This window comes from Caretta caretta, chromosome 10 (assembly GCF_965140235.1).
Source record: "Caretta caretta isolate rCarCar2 chromosome 10, rCarCar1.hap1, whole genome shotgun sequence".
Lineage (NCBI taxonomy): Eukaryota > Metazoa > Chordata > Testudines > Cheloniidae > Caretta > Caretta caretta.
In genome coordinates, this window is record NC_134215.1 from 28,376,578 (window position 1) to 28,399,427 (window position 22,850).

The following is a 22,850-nucleotide window of genomic DNA, read 5'->3' on the forward strand; positions in this document are numbered from 1 at the left end:
GTTGTTTTAACATTGCTTTATTCCTACCTGTAAGATTAAACAGTTCTTTGGTGCAAAAAGGCTGTCTGGCCACTGTATTCACCACTGGTCACAGACTCGGGAAGGAAGAACCAGGGGTGACAAATCCAGTCAGACTTGTTTGGGTAAGCACAGTTGATATGCAGACTATTCTAGCTCAGGGCTCAGTATAACAGAGTGTGAAAATTCCATAATTTCAGCATGGGAAATGTAAAGGCATGGGGCTTAATGCCCAAGAGGATGCACTTGGAGAAAACAGAAGGGGGATCGATGTGCAATAGCCCAGCAACCATGGCATTCATATTTAGTTTCTCTTATGTTTTGCAAAATGCTACCACTTTGAGAGATATTCCCTACCCTTAAAGTGGGGAGTATTACTGGAATCAGTCATCTCTCACACAATGGGAGAAACTCGAAGTGCGGACAATTTGTGGGAATGTTTCACACATATATCCATAATAATCTCAAATCAATAAAACAGATCAGAGTTAAAAATCACACTACCATGCAAATAATCCAGTTTTCTTATGCATATACTGAAGGTGATAGTAAAAAAAGTGTCTTAGAAAGGGTGTGTGTGTGGATTTCACATGTGCCATCATGGTATTGGTTAACGCTTATAGAAAGGTATTACTCTTGATGTCAATATTTCCTTAATTTATTTCCTATTTGCTTTTTAGTGTTTGCATTTTATTGAAGAAATATACTTGAGCAACAAGGTCAGGCTTGACAAAGCCCTGGCTGGGATGATTTATTTGGGGATTGGTCCTGCTTTGAGCGGGGGGTTGGACTAGATGACCTCCTGAGGTCCCTTCCAACCCTGATATTCTATGATTCTATGAACATTAACTTTCAGTATCGAGAGAGACTGACTTTACACAGCCTCATTTAGCCTTGACTCTGGTGTCATGCTGGCACCTCCAGATATAATGCACAGGTGCACACACACACACACAATGATCGAGTCGTTGAACCAGAAGTGATACTGTCAGTCTTCACATAAAAATTACATAAAATGTTTACTACCACTTAAATATGTTTCATTAATTCAGTTTAATTTGGCGTGCATATGCTGTCATTTTGTGCAAGGAAAAACAACTTGGAAATTACCTCTGAATAGTAAGATTTAATACAAGTGCTCCAGTTTTTCCAATTCAACTGTTTCATTTGTAGTAAAGCATAGCTATTTTTTAAAGTCAGCAGTCATTTAAAAGATGTTTCACTCTTAGGATTTTTATACACACATAATGGGAATTACTTGACTGACTGCTCTTTTGACCAATACCACAGTCAGTTTTCTACAGAGGAAATAAATCATTTATTTCAAGAAGAGAAGGGCATAGCAGCATTTTTCTGTTATTTTAATTTGCATTTTGAGGGTGGTTAGATGGAGAAAGATCCATCTTTGGGGAGGGGGGGGGAGACAGAGAAAAGGACATAAATTAATAAATATTATACACATGCAGAAACATTAACTAACTGGAGAGAAGGTAAGCTTGTAGACCAACTATAATCAGGTAATATAGCTAAGGAACCATACTGCACCCGTAGTATTGTGCAACTACTTCATCTAATTGAGATGAACTTTCTAATTTAGATGAAGTTTTTTTCAAGGTTACTTTCATGATCTGTTGACTTGAAAGTAGGAGAGTCTTTTGAATTATAAAAAATTTCATAAAGAACAAAGCAATTCAAGTAACTCACATAAAGGGACACTGCCAAGTAATTTAAACTACAAATTCCAACTGTATCTTAAAACTTCTACAACATGGAAAGCATCCCTTGGATCAAGATGTTCGGCTCAATAGCACACATCTCTCGGTTTGGTATCTAAGAGAACACAGATTTCTATACTTTTTCTGTCTTCTCTGGTGTGACTGAAGCAGTAAAGGATTAATGCCATATTAGGATATTCCATCAATGATGATGTCACACACAGTGAAGTGCAGTAAAAAACCAAACCAAACCAAGAAAACCAGTCACACTGCCCTTAAAAGTAATTCGAAAAACAAATCAAGACCATTCCATTTTCAGTCTGGTAAAATTATCAAAGTCACAGGAAAAGGCTTTTTATTTTAAAGCATCTAAAAGGCTGTTTCTAAGCGTGGATGGTCCAAAAAATTTTCTATGGAAGCCTTTGACAAAAGCACCTCAAAGTAACAGTCTGCATAAATTGTTCATAACTGTATATGGGAGCTTGTGGAGTGTATTATACATGCCCAAGTGCTGGCACATCTACTGGTATGTTTTTCAATGCCTTGGAAAGTGCTTCAAAATGTCTCATTACGTAATGCCCTGGGTTTTCAACTGTCATTAATATTTCAAAGTAGGTAAAGTAGGTCTAAACAGTTAGGCTGCATTAAAAGAAATAAAAATCTGATCAAAGCCATTCATCAGGGAGGAAACAAGTCACCGTGCCAGGCAGTAAGCACAAGTTCAGAGCCCCCGCCTCTCAAGTCTAACTGAAACTCTGCACATTTCTGAATCTTGGGGAGGAAAGGAAGGGAGTGGGAAGTCCACTTGGAGTGACTTGAGCTGTGGCTATAGAAGAAATTGAAAGGTACATCTTTCTTGATCCAAGGGTAAGTTTTGAGGATGCAACGGAAGATGCAAAGTTCTGACCTGTATTCTAGTCCTCACTCTGTCAAAGGCTTCCTGTGTCTGGAAATGTTTTCAAAAAGGTTGTATGTTTTTGGGGGTGAGGGATGCAAGGGGGGGGGTGGCAGTTCTTACTTGAGATATGTATGGTCTGATTCACTGAGCACTCATCTCCAATTGAGTTCATTGGGATCTAAAGGCATTCAGCATCTTTGAAAAGCAGACAGTAAGTATCCCAAATTAGGCATTTATATTGAAGCACTAAGAATCATTGGACACCTCTTAAAATGTAGATTTGAACTTCTCTGACTCTCAATTTACCCATCTGTAAAATATTCCAAACACAAGGGAGAAGGCATAGCAGAAGAGAAGCTCCACAGGAGAAGACAGTAGAATGGGCTAGAGAAATAATCAGTGGATTGGGAGTGTAGAGGTCCTGTGTTCTAATCTCCACTCAGTCACTGACTTGCTGTTCAGCCTGTAGCAAGTCATTACCCCTCTCTGTTTCAGTTTCCTTCTCTGTAAAATTAAGGTCATGATACCTCCCTCCCTCTGAGAGATATTGCAAAGATTACCTAATGTTTGTCCAGCACTTTGGTTACACAAAGTGTTTTACTTGTATTATTAACATTTATTCAAGTGCACTAGGATCAGATGGAAAATGATACAGAATAAACTCTAAAGAAGGAAAAATTAAATGAATTGTGCAGATGATCTCTAACTGGCAATATGACAATACACAGTCTTCTCCATGGCCAGATGCCTGTGATGAACAAGTGCTAAAATAACTAAAATAATAATGAAATATAATACTTTAGAAAAATGAGGTTTTAATTCCTTTTGCTAATTGTTAGTAAACTACATGCGTGCATTTTTTATCCTGCACTGCCATCTTCTGGTTATATAAATTAAACCACCATTATATGCTAGAATAGAGATGATTTAGAAAATTTTAAATTAAAGGTTGACCAAGTTGTAGTATTAAATGCATGTTATTAAATCTGAAAGTCAGTGGAAACACACTGCAAATCGACAAAGACACTTATCTCCTTTTTAACACTGTAAAAAGAGAGAAAATAATAGGAAAGAAAGTAAACAATCTATTTATGAGTTCATTCTGGATTCTACCATGCTGAGTACTAGGGTACTTTGTTTCTTAAAAAAGGTCAATATTCTCCCCCTAATTTTTGGAATTGAGGCTTACTGACTTTCGAGGGTGGCTCATGGTAGTCTGGAAATGTGAAAAGATGTTCACAGAGAAATAATGGAGTTTCATTCTGGATCTACAATTGATACCTGTAGGATAAAACCTGGCATGCCGTGTTTTGATTTTAAACAAATTATTGACTAGTTTTAAGAAACAGAAGGAACCAACTGTAAATTATATAAATGTATGTATTGTCACTGATAACATTTTCTTTTAAAATAAAAATTAATTTAATCAGACTAATTTTATGAAAATGGAAAACAAAACAACAGATGCTTAATGTAGAAAAGCAACAGCTGAATATGAATGGTGAGCATATTAAAAAAATATCAAATATTCTTTGTATGCAGGATTCACTTATCCTGCTTGATTAAACAGATTCAAAGTTCTGTAAGTAGCCACTGATGTGCTACATCAGCATTTCTCAAACTGGGGGTCCTGACCTAAAAGGGGGTCGCAATATAATTGTAAGGGGCTCATGAGACAGCTCTGAAAGCAGAGCCACCAGCAGTGTAGAAGTAAGGGTGGTATGGTATTGGCGGGAGGAAGGGGAGGAGAGGAGAAGAGAGTCATCAAAGCCTGGAATATTTTCAAAGGGGCCCCAGCAAAATAGTTTGAGAACCCCTTTGCTACACTATGCCACATCAGCAGGTAACAGCAAGGATCCTTACCACAATATACTACTCGATGGCTGGATGCAGAGTGGACTTAAGCCAAACTTTCAAAATTAGGCAGTGAAGTCCAATTTAAACACCAGATTACAAGTGCTATATTTTGAGAAGTCATCAGTACTCATAGCTCCTATGGACTTCAAACAGGAATTGTGAGTGGCTCAGCCCTTCTCAAAACCAGGACACTTATTTACTCAGGAACATAATATTAAGGACCGACATTAAAAATGTGTGCTCCCATCTAGTAGCTGCATTAAGTGTTTACACAAGTTAAATGTAATTGCAGCTAAGACTACAACCTTCTGGCTTATAGGCAGTCGTTTTTTTTAAAGTGAGCTGAAGCATCGGCTTCTACTAGGAGCTGTTGCATACCCATGCTGTGCTTCCCGAACCTTGAGGTAGATACTCCTTGACACACACTACTGATATATTCTCAATGGAAACATAATTGCTACAAAGGGGCCACTTTAAATACTGGAATCCATATCCACTTGACCTTAGTTAACTTAACGGGTGTACAAAGTGTTGGTTCTCAAGATTAATATTTTGGACTGAGCTTGAAAGGAATTGTGGACATAGAGATGTAGACACAAATATATTTGGTTTTAGTTTTTCTGAAAGTACCAATGATTCAGGAAACTGCAGGTTAGTGCACCTGGAAGCTAAATTTAGTTTATAAAAGAAAGTTTAACTCCAAGGCCTCATCAGTCGTTTTGTCTGAAGTTTTCCTTGTTCCAGACAAAAGGGCCAACTTCACGGAGGGAAATTAAGATTCTAATGTATGAATGACAATGTGTAGACGATGGGAGATTAACTTGTTGGGAACTGGGGAACATTTGGGGAGAGGAGAGATCTTTTATAAAAAGGATCATGGAATCAAAACACAACCTGACTTCTGACAGAGACAATTAGGGAAGTCTGAGAGCCAGGAGAGAGTTGGTAGGTACGAAGGAGCACTCTAATCAAACAAAATATGGTAGAAACATCAGAAATACACATTATGTACCCAACAGAAGAGAAATACAAACAGTAACTGCACTGGCACTGAGGAAGGGTCAGACAGTAAAAATAAAAAAGAAGTCATGGTGTTACAGATAACAGACTTCAAAGGCCTCTCTACCTACATGAGAAGTGGAAAGGCAGAAATAGTGAGTTGCAATGCCTTTCACTGGAGAGAGATCTAGACAAATAATATTTTTGAGATCATGCTGAGGTAAATACACTCAAATGAGATATCTTAATATCGGATTATAAAATACATAGCAGTGGGAGATTAGGCTGCTGAGGTCACAGAACAGCATTTTAGATAAAAGTTTCTAATAAAAAAAATGTTATGGATGGAGAAAACAATGAAGACTAACCTGTACAGACTGACATTTCAGGCCACAGTTATACAAATATAATACGTAAGGTGCACTAGTGGCCTCTGGCCCTGAAGAAGTCAATGTACATGCAGAATACAGAGAGATCATTTCACTAATATGGTAAAAGTAGCCAGGTGTTGGCCACCAAAGCTCCCACACTAGCCAAAGAGAACAAACATGATGAGATTTCTTTTCTCCTTATAAGAAGATATCTGCTTGACTAAACTTACTGCTGGACAGGTGGAGAATCTCAACTGTTCAAGAAATCAATTAGAATAAAGTAATGAGAACAATCCACAAATGGTGGATTTGTCTTCGTCTTTCTTTCTTCTTGACAGGTTGTATATTGGTGGTGACCCAATGAAGATGTCCATAGCCCAGTTAGCAGAGCTTTCCACCCTACTCAGTGAGCTGACTCACTTTGTGTCTACTTCACCATAGCCATATCTTTACACAGGACATGTGTTCCATAGCAAGCAGCTGTAACAGACAATCCTCCTCCCTTCCCCCCAGCCTCCAAAATAAATGAGCAACAGGCCTTTCCCAGTATCTCATTTTTGGAACCCCCCACCATACTAATCCACTAATCTTAGTAGGTCTTATGACACCAAAGTGGGAGGTCCAAAAAGGAGGGAATGTAAAAGACCTCTTGGTAATTTTTTGGGGGGGATTGCCTGTTATAGCTGCTTGTTATTGTCCAATAGTGTCCTGGGTCAAGATTTGATTGTAATAAGTACCTACTGTGGTACCATAGGACCTGCTAAAATATGCGGATTAACTGGGAGGAGGAAAAAGACAAGAGACGTATCAGCACCAGTCAGTGAAATCTCAAATCTGGCAGGGTTTTTGAATGGCAGCACTAAATGATCTCCATGTATCACCAATCCAGTTGAACATGAAATGCTGAGGTTCATAAAAGTTAAGTCCTACAGTGAGCTTGCACCTCAGTGAAACCATTTAATTCAAAGTTTCTTTCCGAATACATTTTCAGTTGAAAACATACAGTGAATTTATTTCAAATGTAATATTCCTCTGAATACACAACTACACTTGGGAAGGACGTTTTCTTTCCAATCAGATTAATTAAAGAAAAATCTAAGAATTTGTGAGTGTTGAAAAATCTTACTATCTTGTACTATTAAAAAGTCTCTAAAGTTAATGATTTCCTACAGTTACAGAAAATCACAGTAGATGGGGTCTGAACTTATTTAAATCAGCATGGAAGCGATCACTCCTAACAAAAGAAATATGTTTTTAATACCTTGGCAATTATCTTTTCCCCAAAACTGTATTCATATAACCTTTACTACTGTTCCCGAAGTCAGATAATGCACGTTCACCCTTTTCAAGAAAAAAAAATCCAGTTCACATGGCTCGGAACAAATACAACTTTCATGCAGTTGAAACTTGTTCCATAATCAAAGATATACTTTTAATGAGATTTTGTCTTTGATGGAAATGTAAGGCTTAGATGAACAGATGGGTCATTACTTTGCTTCCAGGCATGTTATTTAATTTTTATTTAATTTCAGTACCTTGATGTTTTTGATATAGAACTCCAGTTTATTCTGGGGGTTTAAAACTTGTCTTTTGTGCTTCTTTCAACATAGATAGTCTTTATAATGATTAACAATTTGTGGACTTTTAAAAAAAATTATGGGTTACATACAAAATAAATTTTATATGACTATTGTAAGATAGACATATATATGTAGTTCTACATTCCATGTTTTTATTAATCAAACAGACTGTACAATTTGATACTGGTTTATTTTCATTACAGTAGCTAGCTGAACTGTTGCTGATGAAAATATGGTGGTTTTTCTGCAGATATTGCCCTTCCCCTCCAGTTGTGAAGATGACTGAAAGATACACTAGAAAATACCAAACATATTTTCAACAGCTAAGTTTGAATAGTTTAAACAATAGGGTAAGTTTGTTTAAACATGTCTGAAAGAGGTGATGGCAAAAACATATTTCAAGATCACTTCCTTTTGTTTATGCCTTGTCTGTCTCATTTAATCAAATCTGTATTCATGGAAATTAAAGACTGATAGCACTGGGTAATATTAGGCATGGCCAAGGCCTTCAATTATTCAATTTGACTATAAACCTCTTCAAACCCCTTGATATTCCAGTGTTTCTCGCATCCACCTCATGATCTGTATTACCTTTAGTAGCAGTAACAGAGGCCAAGTAGCTATGTAAATTTCTGATAATTCATCCCTCTGTCCTCCCATATAAGAGCTCATACCTGTTGAATTATAATGAAACACCATTTCTAACAGTCTTTAGCCTGGTAGTATTCTGTAACCCTTTCAGAGATGCAAAAGGCAACACTGAATAAAAAGGTGATTGAGAATTTTGCATAGTCCTGACTGGTGAGAATTTCATGTAGAAAGATTTTTCAAGTGTGCCTTAGCTGCATGGAACATTTCAAACAAAATCCCAAAGCTAACAGTAAACATACTTTAAAACAAGATCAGCTTTAATCACATTGTATATCATATAAATGATCATCCTTTTATGTCACTCTGCAGTGTTGGTGTGCTCTAATTCACAGTTCACACATATACAGCAGTGTGTGTAAGTAAAATTTCCCTCTAGTATCAATGATTAACAAATACAATGTGTCAAAGTATTTTCAATGGCAGCAAAAATTAACCGTCACACTGCACCTGTGAAGTAGGAAACACAATATTTTATGGATGGGAAAAGAGAGACTGAGCGGGCAAATGACTTGCACAAGGCCAAAGTAAACCAGTGACAGAGCGGGACCAGATATACATGTGCATTGACTATACTGTTCTTCCCTCACTCTCCCAAGAACATGTGATGTTTCTTTCTGAGAGAGCTGACATATAACAAGCATTCAGTATTGCACTGTAGCTAGCTGTACTATAGAATATTAGAATTATGAGTGTCACATATTATGGACAAAGTGAATATACTTTAAAAATGTGAATATTAATCAAAGTGTATGATTGTGGGATTTACTTTTTTTCTTAAAAGTAAGCAATATGCGTACCTTGTGTCCAGATTGCTCCCCAGGCCTTAACTTTCTAAACTCTTTCATGTGCAGAATGAAGCTGTCCACCTAATCACAATGCCACAGCAATGTCACATTACTGCTATGCAAAGAAATATCCACGTTCCCCATTCTTTCTGGGATCTTGTTCAAAACTGCCTGTTTTTTAAAAATGTCTCAATGGCCTGCTCACACCTGCCACCTGGATCACATTGCTTTCTTATCTTCCTTGCTCATAACTAACTAGTCTCATTCCGTCCCTTCACACAGTTGTGATGGAGGATGAGCTTTCTCCCCAGCCCCCACCCCTCCCTGGTAACTCTGTTATCTGGAAGAGTCAGTTTTCTAACAGTATTATTTTACACTGTATTTTGATATGTGGGACACTGTTCTGTGAAATATGTTATAAATAATAAAGTGGAGTGTATTCTGCTTTCCACATACCACTCAGTGGCACATGGGTTGTTTACTTATATAATTACAAAATTTAAGATGACAAAGAAAATAACTCTAGCTTACTGGCTAAATTATGAATATCCAGTTGGCTTCCTCGCAGGCAGGATTCCTGGTTCCCAGAAGCTGTGCTGTCATTAACTAGTTAACTAGTTACTAGAAGCTGTGCTGTCATTAACAACAAGAACTTGGATTAGAATACAGAACTTCTAAATAATAATGACAAAAAAAAATCAGAAAAGGGAATCTAACATATGTACTGGAGAAAGTGGAAATCATTTGCAAAATTATACTTAATATACAAAGGCTTCAGGACAATTAACATTTTTTCCTGTCCAAATGTTTTTTAAGCAAACTGCAGAAACTGGGATGAAAAACTATATTCAGGTAAATTTTGAATCCACTTTATTACTATGAACTGTAATATCCCAGTTATTACAGACCAATATTTCAAAGGTGCTTTGTTCTACAAATGTAGATTTTTCAGTGTTAATATTCTGATAACCAAGATTAAATGGAAATTCTCTCTCTCTCTCACGTGGGAGAAAGCAATGATTATGCTATTGGAACATATTAGCCACAAATGTCCTAGTGACAGTCTTTCTTCTGGTTCAAAGTTGTTCATTTTATTGATTTTTGCACAACAGTTTTAACATGTTCATAGGCTGTTTGATCATAAGGGTATTCTTTGCAAGGTTTAGAACACTGTGTCAGCATATAGTAATTGATATTATGTCATAGAAACTTGCACAAACCTAACCTGGTGGATTTCATGCAGTTCTATCAAGTAAATAAATAACTGTAATCCTCAGTACCCTACTTTGGTTTTAAGGCAGGAAGTATGTGAACTCTTTAGATCACCATCATTTTAATTTTAAATTAATATAGAAGCACTGTCATCCCTAACTTATATTTATCATTTTCCGATAGGATACAAGTGGAACCTGCTCCTTTTGTAGCACAATCCATTGATATGAGAAAAAAATTCAACATTTCCACTTTTACTTTTTGAAAACCAGTATTCTTTTCTGCAAGAATATAGTCCATAAACTGCACTTGGTGAGAAACGATTTTTTAATAGTTGATAACAGCCAGTGCACGATTACAAAAAGCTGGGATTTTCCCCACCACTGCCAGTTCTTTTGATATTACATCAAGTCTCCACAAGAATTATTTCAGTGTTCAAGCTGCTGAGATAAATGGCACAATCCCTGGGTTTTCTGACCTTGATCAACAAGAAGAAAATTTCAGCTGAACTGTGCAAAACTGCTGAGATGACATAAATCAACTCAGGACAGCACACAGTTTATATATAAAGCATGAAGTCTTTGTATCACCTATCAAACAGAAGGACAATAAAATGTACCAGCTAAAAAGAATAAGAGAAAAATGCATTAACCCTTACTTTAGCCTTCACACAAGAGTCATCAATAATGTTTCAAAGACATCAAAATAGATCATCCAAAATTTTCCAATATGGGTGCATATTATTAAGCACCGACATTTATATTTAGACACTTATGTAAGTGGACTAATCTTCACATACAATCTGTTCATTGGAAGCAATGCATGCTTTGCACCATTAAAAAAAGGGGAGTTTTAATTAGGTACCTAATTATGGACTTACACACATAACATTAGGTAATCAAATTTGAAAGTTTGGGGCACAATGCACAGTACTACAAAACATAAAAGCTTAAGTGTAAAAGCAAGAAAATATCATTACTGCTACAGGGCAAATCTCAAAGTTGAGAATTACTTGACAACAGATACCAATAATACACCTGAGGGAAGATAAACTGCAAATCAGAAAATTAATGGTATTACAGGTTAGGAAAGGGATGCAATGACTATAAGGGACTTTTGGCCACATGGAAAGTTGGTGGGAAGGCATAGGGACCAGCAGATACAGGAAAGGTATTTCTCTGAGTCTTTTCATGCCCTTTATAATCCAGGCATGGGCACCTTGATAAGCCTATTGCATGATGCTCAGAGGCCCTGATTTGGCATGTTAATCAATAACCTCTGTCCCCCTACCAAAGTGTTGAAATCACCCTATTCCTGCAGGTATTGCTGTGCCTCCTCTGTCTGGGGAACTGACTGACAGATAGGGGCAATAATAAGGGTTGTGACCTTAGCCTTTGCTAAAAATGAGATGGTCCCTATTGATCAACAGCCTGGGAACCTCACCCAAGCCAACTTCAGCATTCCTAGGGTCTAGGAACACAAGTATTGGTTGTCAGTTGTAGGTGGGGACCTCAAGCAGCCATTGCAAACCTGTCATCTTCTCAAATGTGCATGTGTCTGTGTGCACGCACAAACACACCCATGTATGATGGATTTGAAGTTGCTGGTTATAATTTATGAATACTATATACACAGTGTCTGTGTACTGTAGAGAAATTTACTGTATGCATATATTGCGTTGTCAGAAAAACTGCCCAGGAAGACAGACAATAGCCCATATAAGAGCTCCTCAGCTAATACCCAGGACTACTATTAACTGTGACATGCTTCCATCCCCTCCCCCAACCCCGCTGAGTTTACCGGACCAGCTTTCTCAAGACTGAATCAACCCTCCATGAAAGGGGGGAAGGCATATCATAAGACTGAGGGGGAATGAACAACTCACTGCCTGAAGGAGAGACATGGGTTTTGAGGAAGGGGAAGGAACCCTCTGAAACTGGGGTATCTAGACCTACCAGGATCCCCTTGCATAAGATGGAAAGACATTTTATTGTTTTAAATCCTTTTTCTTGTTACGTTTTGTTCCTATTGTTAAGATTAAACAATAATTTGTTTTAAGAAGGATGTTTTGTGTCACTGTATTCACTGCTGATCACAGCTTCCGAAGGAAAGAACAGCAGGCAACAGACTGCTCAGCAGGTCTGAGTAGGTTCATAGTTAGTACCCAAGGTTCTGTAGCCCAGCAGCCAGTCTGAGTGTGAAAGAATTGTGAAATTTCACCTACAGGAGGTAAAAGTTTGTGGTTTAAAACCTGGAGGGGTCTACAGAATGGATCAAATGTGCAGCTAACCTGAACTGTGAAAGCGCAAGAGTCTAACAAAACAGACTTTATGTTGATACATGTGTGAGCGAACACACGTGTGCATGTGCCTTTTGGTAATAGTATTTAAGGGAGGCAAAAACGAAATGGTTGAGTGGATAGTCCATGATTTAATATTGGGAACTGAAATCTTCAGAGAGAGTAAACAATTTCTTAAAGTAAAATTATTATGTTGAATGGTGAATTAAATATATACACCCATTTTACAATTAACATTAAAGCACTGATCAGCATTAAACATGCCACACAAAACATTTCAAAGTTTGCATCAGTAGGCCCATGTTTACTGAAGGTATAAATTGTAATAAGTAGGCATAAACAATGGTGGAAGAACCTGAAGACAGAAAGTACGTCAGACGCTTCCGTTGAAGTGGATAAAAGCAGCTGCAAATTCCCCTGCACAAGAGGATATAGGCCCCTATCATGCAACTTGTTACACATGGGCTCCATTGAGAGGCCTTAGAGAGGGCCAGCAAACCACTGTCATTGGGATGAACTGGCAAGGATGGGTGTGTGTCTGGGGAATTACTTGTCATCCAGTCTCTAAACCAAGCTGCCCCTAAGCAGTAGGGCTCTTAATTGAGATGTGGTGGAAATTCAGGAACTAACCCAAAGCCTATTGAAGTTTATGGTACTTTTCCAACTAACTTCAAGGGAAAGCAGATAACAATTCTGTTTTGATAAGCCCCTTAGAGATCTGAGTTCTCCACACCAGCCTCAATCTGTACTCCTTGCAGGGTCATTCACCGTGGTGGGAGTTTACTGTTAGATCATTAACAGGAGAACAACACTGCTATCCCCAAAACATCTGAGTCTATATCAAGCAATAAGTCTCAGAATGATTCATTCCCATGTCTCAAGGGGTCAGATGAAAACATATTTTTGGGGCTCCAATAACCTTGAAAGCCAAATCTCTCCCAGAGGGGTTTACCTATTTTTATTTAAACTAAAAAAAATAAAAGTTTTGAATTCATTTTTTGAGTACTAAACTCTAATGCACAATTTAGTTAGTGCTTTTTTAGTGCAAATGTTCTGTGCTTCTACTAGTCAGTCAATGCAGGATTTGGTTATTACTCATAATTAGGCACATACGGACCTGGAATAAAGAACTGCATCTCCTCCTTAGCATCTAAAGTTCATTAATAAGAGGCAATGAGCGACTGATACCAACTACAAGGCAAACTATATAGTGGCTGATTTATGCAAATAAGCACATATACGGCTAGATTCTGCTAACAGTAAGTTCCGTAAGCAGCTTCATTCATTTCAACAGCTGTTATATGCAGAGTACAATACTACTCTGCATGAGTAAGGATAGCAGAAACTAGCTTTTAGTGAAAGGAGGTGGTAAATAACTTTTGTCTTGGCTGTGAAATCACAATACACTACCTGTACTCGTATGTACAGTAGTATATTAGTGGAAATTTTCCTAACTTAGGACAAAAGGTCACAACAGTAAGACAACACTGAAAGATATTACTGCCAGTAATAAAAGGAAAACCAAAAGGCCTGACAAATAAAGGGGGTCAGAAAAGTGATGCCTAAATTCACTAAACGTTACCCCTGAGGATTTTATGCAACAATACATAACCTATTAGCTGCTGTCCCAGAAAATCTTTATGGTATGCTTGGAATTCTGAGCCCTGGAGGTTGCTCTCCACTGTAGTGGTTATACAAATCCTGTTTAAACATTATACAGCTGCCTTTGACTGCACCAGCCCACTGAAAGACGTCCACCCAGCCTACAGTAATTTTAAGCTGGGTAAAGTCCAGTCTACGTGCTGAATTATATATACTTTTCCAAACATACAAGCCCAAATTTTGAGAGAGTAAATATGAATTAAAAGTTGGAGCTTCAAGTCATAGCTCAGGTCTTTTCAAAATCTGGCCAATTATTTAGGTACCTATCAGCAGAGTCTAAAAATTCCAACAGTCCAACTGGGTAAATTCCAAAAATATTTCATCAAACTCTATAGAATGACACTGAGTTCATGTTAAAAAAGAGACACTATTTCTGCATCAATATGGATACAATGAAGCTTCAGGTCTGTAAAACCAAATAACTCCCAGCAACCCAGTGTTAAGGTTAAATAGTTGGTGCAGTAAATATTTTTAGTAATACTTAATGCAAAACTGCTCTAGTTTTAATTTCAACATTCAGTTTCTGTATTATATGAGGCAAAATAAATTCAAATTCAACAGCTAATAAAGAATTGAAGATGGAGTTAGAGTATCTGCAGGTAATGCTCTATTGAAAGCCAGTGCCAGTCCAAAATAAATAAATAAATAAAAGCATGGAACGGGAAGCATTTATCTATAAAAATAGCTCTGGGTAAAGAGGAGACACTGAGTATCAGCTGAGATCATGATTACTTTATCACGCAAAGGCAAAAGCTTTCAGAGCTTCTGTGATAGTATCACAGCATGAGACTGGACACATCCTTGTATTCACAGTCATGTAATCACACCTACAGGTTTGAAACAGGTACATTCTGAACATACTTCCTATAAATTGTTTTGAGCTTCAGTCAGGCTTTTGAAATAGGTGGCAATCGCACCAACTAGTTCAACAAAGTTGTGTGTGCAAATTTTAGGCAGTTTGCATGAAATGTAAAGGTCTCTTATTGCAGATGAATAGGCGACATCTGCAGGCTCACATACAATATGGCTGTAATCTTGTTGAGCACAACTTTGCTTTGTATTGCCTATATGAGGATTCAAGTAGGAAAGTTAATTCCCTCACATTTTCTATGGATACCCCTGCTAATGGATATCGCTGATGTCCCCATCATCTCTACCTCGCAGCCATTTCAATATGCCACTTGATATGAAAAATCAAATGAAAAATCTCCCTCCCCCGCATAGGCAAACAGTACTCTCCTATTTATCCAAAACTCCACATCATCTGAATCCCTGCCTAGTCCTCCAGCATGAACTACATATTGCAGAGGTCACGTAGCTCATGCTGGGGGCGAAGGAAGGGATCTGGGTAATGTGGAGGTTTGCATAATAGAACAGAGACCCCTGCCCAGGACGTGGAGGCCGCGCTGTTGCTGAATGGTTCCTGTGGCTTTGCAAGTGCCTCTCTGCAGCCCTGCTGTCGTGGGAGTGAGTGGCCTGTGACACCTGATCCCTGCACTATGTGGTGCAAAAGTACATTCTGACATAGTTCTATTTAAAAATCAATGCCATCCCACCCTGTATTAGAGTTGCCAGGCACCCGGTTTTCAACTGGAACACCTGGTCGAAAAGGGACAGCACTGCTGATCAGGCCATTAAAAGTCCGATTGGCCATCCACAGCGGGGCAGACAGGGTACCTGCCCGGCTCTGTGCAGCTCCCAGGAAGCAGCCAGCATCTCCCTCTGGCTCCTAGGCATAGGGGTGACACGGGGGCTCCGCACATTGCCCCCGCCCGAGCATCAGCTCCGCAGCTCCCATTGGCCGGGAACTGTGGCCAATGGGAGTGGCAGTGCCTGCAGGCAGGATCAGAGCGCAGAGCCACCTGGCCCCTCCATCTAGGAGCCAGAGAGACATGTCGCTGCTTCCCAGGAGTCACCTGAGTTAAGCACCGCCTGGAGTCTGCAGCCCTCACCCCCTGCTGCACCCCAACCTCCTGCCACAGCCCTGAACCCCTCCCACACCCAAACTCCCCCCCAGAGCCCGCACCCTGCACCCCCTCTCACACCCCAACCCCGTCCCAACCTTGAGCCCCCATCTGCACCCAAACTTCCTCCCAGAGCTCACACCCCCTCCCGCACCCAAACTCCCTCCAAGAGCCTGCACACTGCATCCCCTCCTGCACCACAACCCCCTGCCCCAGCCCAGAGCCCCCTCCCATATCCTGAACTCCTCATTTCTGGCCCCACCCCAGAAGGAGTGGGATGGAGTGAGAGGGGGTGGAGCCTCAGAGAAGGGGCGGGGCAGGAGTGGGACAATGGTGTACTGGTTTTTTGCAAATAAAACGTTGGCAACCTACCCTGTAAGGTTGCACCTGCCTATGAGGTATGCACACAGAATGTCAGGTTATTAATGATAACACATGTTTAAACTAATACAGGTAACAAAATTGTAATGACAAATCTTAGAAAGCCACTATCTTAGGATAGAATCAATTTTTGTATAATCCACCCTGTGTATGTATTTGGCGCGTGGGACAGGTTATTATTGGAAAAATTATTTTCAGGAGTACTACGCTTAGCAATGTGCAAGAGAGTAAAAACTGAATTGCTAAGCCCCCATTGCTGTAATTTGTTCCTCAGTCCCAACTCCAGCAATTACAAAGAAGGCCTAAAACACTTTCTAGTTCATATCAGGTTGATTTAACAGGCCTATGCAGATTTCTGTATAATTTTAAAAGCTGACTCCCCTCTGTATTTTTAGTTTGACAATTGCTGAAAAGTTACTTGGCTAGATATAGTCAGAGTAAATTTGAAGCTGTTTATAGACTTAGACTAATTATTTTTCAGCATATTTTGACAGATATCTCCCATCAAATAACCCTTCAGTCATTAACTCTCTCTCAGCCTTCATAATACTCCATTTGATTGAATTGTATACTACAAATTAAAAATGAGTGTGAATTTTTAATTCACCCTTTAAGAGTTTTGTGGGCTTAAAGAAAAATGAGTTAATATAATACTGAGATAAAATGTAAATTAAAGCATTTGATGGAGTTACACCATCAGTTAACCCGGACCAATGACTTCTGTTGAAAACTTTCCAAAAACTGTATTGGTAATAAGGTACTTATTCTTCTAAAGGAAAAAAATCATAGGATCATAGAACTGGAAGGGGCCTTGAGAGGTAATTTAGTCCAGTCCCCTGCTCTCAAGGCAGGACTAAGTATTATCTAGGGCATCCCTGACAGGTGTTTGTCCAACCTGCTCTTAAAAATCCCCAATGATGGAGATTCCACAACCTCCCTAGGCAATTTATTCCAGAGCTTAACCACTCTGACAGTCAGGAAGTTTAATTCTTTTCCTGAAGTCCAACCTAAACTGCAATTTAAGCCCATTGCTTCTTGTCTTATCCTCAGAGGTTAAGAACAACATTTTTTCTCCTTCCTCCTTGTAACAACGTTTTATGTACTTGAAAAGTGTTATGTCCCCTCTCAGTCTTCTCTTTTCCAGACTAAACAAACCCAACTTTTTTATATCTTCTTTCATAGGTCATGTTTTTTAGACCTTTAATAATTTTTGTTGCTTTTTTCTGGATTCGTTCCAATCTGTCAATGTCTTTCTGAAATGTGGTGCCCAGAACTGGACACAATACTCCAGTTGAGGCCTAAACAGCACGGAGTAGAACAGAAGAATTACTTCTCGTGTCTTGCAATTACTTCTCATGTCTTGCTTACAATACTCCTGCTCATACAAAAAAAGCAAACATCATTCTGGGATGTAACAGCGTTACACTGTTGACTCACATTTAGCTTGTCATCCACTATGACCCCCAGATCTCTTTCCGCAGTACTCCTTCCTAGGCAGTCATTTCCCATTTTGTATGTGTAAAACTGATTGTTCCTTCCTAAGTGCAGTACTTTGCATTTGTTCTTATTGAATTTCATCCTATTTACTTCAGACCATTTCTCCAGTGTGTCCAGATCATTTTGAATTTTAATCCTATCCTGCAAAGCACTTTCAACCCCTCCCAGCTTGGTATAATCTGTAAACTTTATAAGTGTAATCTCGATGCCATTATCTAAATCATTGATGAAGATAATGAACAAAACTGGACTCAGAACCAATCCTTGCAGGACCCCACTCGTTATGCCCTTCCACCATGACTGTGAACAACTGATAACTACTCTCTGGAAATGATTTTCCAACCAGTTATGCACCCATCTTATAGTAGCTCCATCTAGGTTGTATTTCCCAAGTTGTTTATAAGAAGGTCATGCGAGACAGCATCAAAAGCCTTACGAAAGTCAAGACATACCACATCTACCACTTCCCCCCATCCCCAAGGGTTGTTACCCTGTCAAAGAAAGCTATCAGGTTGGTTTGACATGATTTGTTCTTGACAAATCCATGCTGACTGTTACTTTTCACCTTATTATCTTCTAGGTATTTGCAAATTGATTTCTTAATTATTTGCTCCATTATCTTTCTGGGTACAGAAGTTAAACTGACTGATCTATAATTCCCCAGGTTATCCTTATTTCTCTTTTTATAGATGGGCACTATACTTGCCCTTTTCCAGTCTTCTGGAATGTCCCCCGTCTTCCATATGATGTTCACATTTGATATTAGGGTTTATTGATATTGATGTTTAATATCAATAAACCCTAAAGAATACAAAATTCTGCCTGTGACATGTTCATTTAACTTTTCAGGGAATATTACCAGGTAATTTTCATAGTTCTGAACCATTTAAGTTCACGAGAGGGAGCAAATACAAAAAGAAAAACAAACAGAGAAAAAACAAAGCAGGCAAATAAAACTTTACATAATGCAACTATCCCCAAACAACAATCCAGAATTTAATGGAAGGGTACTGGCATCCCAGTATCTAAATGATCAAAAACTATGCTTTTGAACAAACAGAATATCAACTGAAAGGCAAGAGTGCAAGTCATATTAAATGACCAAAAATGTATTAATTCTTCAGTTTTTAAAAGAAACAATAGTGTTATTGTGAGTTTTGATAGAACAGATCATAGAAAGTATACGATTCAATTTAGATATGGCATCAGATTTGAAAGTAAACAGATATTATAAATACCATTACCAAATTTTTCAGACGAGTACCTAAGATACCTAAAATCCATATTCATGTACTAAAAGAAGAGACTTACATTTCAGAGGTTCTGAGGACTCAGAATTTCCACTTACAACAATGCAACCATTAAAGTATGAACATTTTGCCTAAGCAAAATACCACAAAATCATCAGTCCATAATCAATGTGTAAAATGTAACTTTTTTATATTGTCTGTTTAATATACACTGTAAACAAAGGGCAAGGATGACCAAGTCAGGCTGTTGACACACACCCACTGTATAATAATAGTAATAGTAGCAGTAACTTATACTTAAAACAGAAGGCAAAATGATGGGTGTGAATTGGAACTAGGTATTATTTACATTACCACCCACTTGAGGAAAAAAAAGGAGAAAACTATCCTTCAATTTGCCATTTCCTTGCTATTCCCCACTTCCCGTCAGGGGCATAAAAAGAAGGGAAAGAATAGCTGCTCCATAAGAGTCAAGAAGAAACCGTTCCTTCAAGACTTAAATTATTACAAAAGGCGCAGAGCTGTATAAGATTTAGAAAAACATAAAAAGGTTTTCGAGGAAGCTTCATCATATTAAAGTTCTGAAGGAACTTTATGAACAATACCAATCAAGTGCTTACACAAAGGCAGTGGGAACAACAATAAAGGGGAAGCCACATCACAAGTGTGCATATTAGGGTTTAAACCATTTTATTCTCCTGTCTTAACTACAGGTTCTCGCATAAAAACAATATTGTCAATGTGCCTTTTGGGCACTCTGCTTGTGTAAGAGTCATGCAGTCCAACACATTGACACTTCAGTGGGAGGTCACATTATTGTTTTGGCACCTCTGTCATCTGCTGTCACTTCAATTCCACTTTATCAAATTAAAAATTGCTAGATGCAGTTGGATTAAGTGGCGATAGAGGGATACATACACACGAGCAATTGTCATCACTTGAATTGTGAAATTCCATAATTACATGTCTGAATGACAGAAAGAACAAGAAAGTGGTAAAAGAACTGATATTATGATCATTCAAAACATGAAACTTCCTGTTAGGACCTCTTATTATGTCAGTCTACATACCAGGAAACAATAAAACAATTCTTTTATTCTGATGGATTTGTATTTCCTCATGTTAGAACTGTCAGGTTTATTGTTTTGCTGCTTAAAGTCATGCTCAAAGCTGTGGTGTGAGTTTGAGTTCTCCAATGATAGACATAAGTTACTTTTTCATGCAAGCAAGTAAATTGGGGACAGCTTAGATCTGGGGTGAGCAAACTTTTTGGCATGAGAGCCACATTGGGTTTCTGAAATTGTAAGGAGGGCAGGTTAGGGGAGGCTGTGCCTCCCCAAACAGCCAGGCATGGCCCGGCCCCTGCCCCCTATCCAGCCCCCCTGCTTCTCGCCCCCTGATGGCGCCCCCAGGACTCCTGCCCATCCAACCTCCCCTTTTCCCTGACAGCACCCCCGGGGACCCCTGCCCCATCCATCCTCCCCCTCCTTCCTGACTGCCCTCCTGGGACCCCTGCCCCTTCCATCCACCCCTTCTCCCTGACCACCCCTGGACAGCCCGCCCCTAACTGCCGCCCCACCGCCCAATCCAACTTCCCCTCTCTTTCCTGACTGCCCCCCTGCCCCATCCACCCCCTCTGCTCCCTGTCCCCTGACCGCCCCTGGAACTCCTGCCCTATCCACCCCCTCCTCTCCTTCCCGAGTGCCCCTCTGGGACCCCTGCTCCCATTCAACCCCCGTGTTTCTTGCCCTCTGACTGCCCCGACCCCTATCCACACCCCTTGCCCCTGACCACCCCCCCCCTGAACTCCCCTGCCCCCTTACCGTGCTGCCTGGAGCACCGGTGCCTGGCGGCGCGGCTCAGAGCATCGGGTCAGGCCGCGGCTCTGCAGCTGCGCTGCCCCAGGAGCTTGCTGTTCTGCCACGCCAAGCATTACACAAGCGGCACAGTGAGCTGAGGCTGTGGGGGAGGGGGAACAGCAGGGGAGGGGCCGGGGGTGAGCCTCCTGTGCCAGGAGCTCAGGGGCCGGACAGCACGGTCCCATAGGCCATAGTTTGCCCACCTCTGCTTTAGTGGAAGTTGGGTTGGCCCTGGACCAGAACATATGATTACATGAGGTAGGTAGTTATTAATATTCCAGTATGAGAAAAAAGTAGCTTCAGATTTAGTTTGTGTGTTTTTAGGATGCAACATTACTTTGAAAAATCCGAACTTATTTCCAATTAACTGAACATAAATAATTAGCCAAAATGTTGTTCTCTCCCCTTCTATTTTCAGTGAAATTTATAGCAAGCAAAGAAACATACAAAACACACAATTGTGAGGAGCATGTCTGGTGGTGAGAGAAGACATAAGTTAGGAGTTCTGTGTTTTGTTCTCAGATGTACCTCTGATTCCCACTGCGTGACCTTGGCTGTGTCTCCTTTCCATGCTTCTATTCCCCCACGTGTAACTTGGTTAATATTATAATTGCATTCCTAACTGGTGTTTATAATTAATGTTTGTAAAGTGCTTTGAGATCCTCTGACAGGAGGCATTAAAAAGTACAAAATATTGTCATCAATAGGCAGGGAAAGCCATTACTACACATACCACATTCCTCAAGAAGATAATTATGTCACTATGGGGAAATTTTCTAACTAACTGACCTATCACGTTATTGGCCTAATGCACACCATAAAGCCGATTACTCTCATAAACCCTCAGCACTCTGAGCACAAAAGTGTTGAATTTCTGTGTCAAGAGGCATCTCAAAAGTAGTCTCTTTGTGAACTACTTTGCTGCTGGAGGACAGAAAATGAAGTGAAATTTCTTGAGTGACCTTGAACCACTGAGCTAATAACACTTAGCTGCTAGTTAATGGTCAGCATTATGGTGCCTCCAGGGAACACTGGAGAGAATTTCATTGCAGATTCCAGCAATGGTGAGTCTATAAAAAAAGAAAGTGGTCTGAATCAAACAAAAATTTAGAAACCAAACCAGGGAACAAAATGTATTTGTCAGACTGAAAATGGAATGGAATGCAACTATCTGGCACAGAACATCTTTTTAACATAGATTCTACTAAGTTTGCGGTAGGTCTAAATTTTTTCTATTCCAAAACACCATCAAGAAAAGGATTGGGGTTACAATTCTGGGTCACTTTCAACCAGTGCTTAATTTGTAATGAAAGAGGTGCTGGGGCTCAACAATTTTCTTTCTTTCATACCTGACATGGCAAGCCCAGAGTTGCCAGGGCTGTGAACCCCCAGGCTTAGAGGTGCTGGGGCTCGGCCCTGGCACAAATCATGCACTGACTTCAGCCTCATGTGTGATGGAACTGAAAGGTGACATCTTGATAAAATAGCATGGCACCACCGATTATCCAAAATACAATTTTAGAATGAATGGCTACTTTGCACTAATCAGTTGCTATATGCCTTTGACCCCAGTGATCAAGTAGGAAAGGAGAGGAGAAAGCATCTTACGGTATACGTCCATAGTGAAGCTAGGAGGGCGCTTCCCACCTCAGGGAGACAAACACACTTTAGCTTTGCTTGAGCTCACACGCATGTTAAAAGTAGTTGGGTGGTCACAGCATCATGGGCAGTGGCCTGGATTAGCCACCCAAATACAATCCCACCCAATCCCCAGGATATGCAATTGGGTGGCTAGCCCAAGCTACCATCAGTGCCAGCACAGCCATGCTGCTGTCTGGTGCGCTAGCCTCAA

General features: G+C 39.6%; 1 protein-coding gene and 1 long non-coding RNA gene across 31 annotated transcripts in view; both read right to left on the bottom strand.

The window, feature by feature from the left end:
* Positions 1-22,850, bottom strand: part of RBFOX1 (RNA binding fox-1 homolog 1) — a 2,443,894-nt gene that overhangs the window by 957,905 nt on the left and 1,463,139 nt on the right. The window lies entirely within an intron of this gene.
* Positions 19,805-22,061, bottom strand: LOC142073338 (uncharacterized). Its single transcript, XR_012670161.1, has 2 exons — positions 20,963-22,061; positions 19,805-20,106 (listed from the first exon to the last, which is right to left on the bottom strand). It is a non-coding gene; the product is annotated as an uncharacterized LOC142073338 (long non-coding RNA).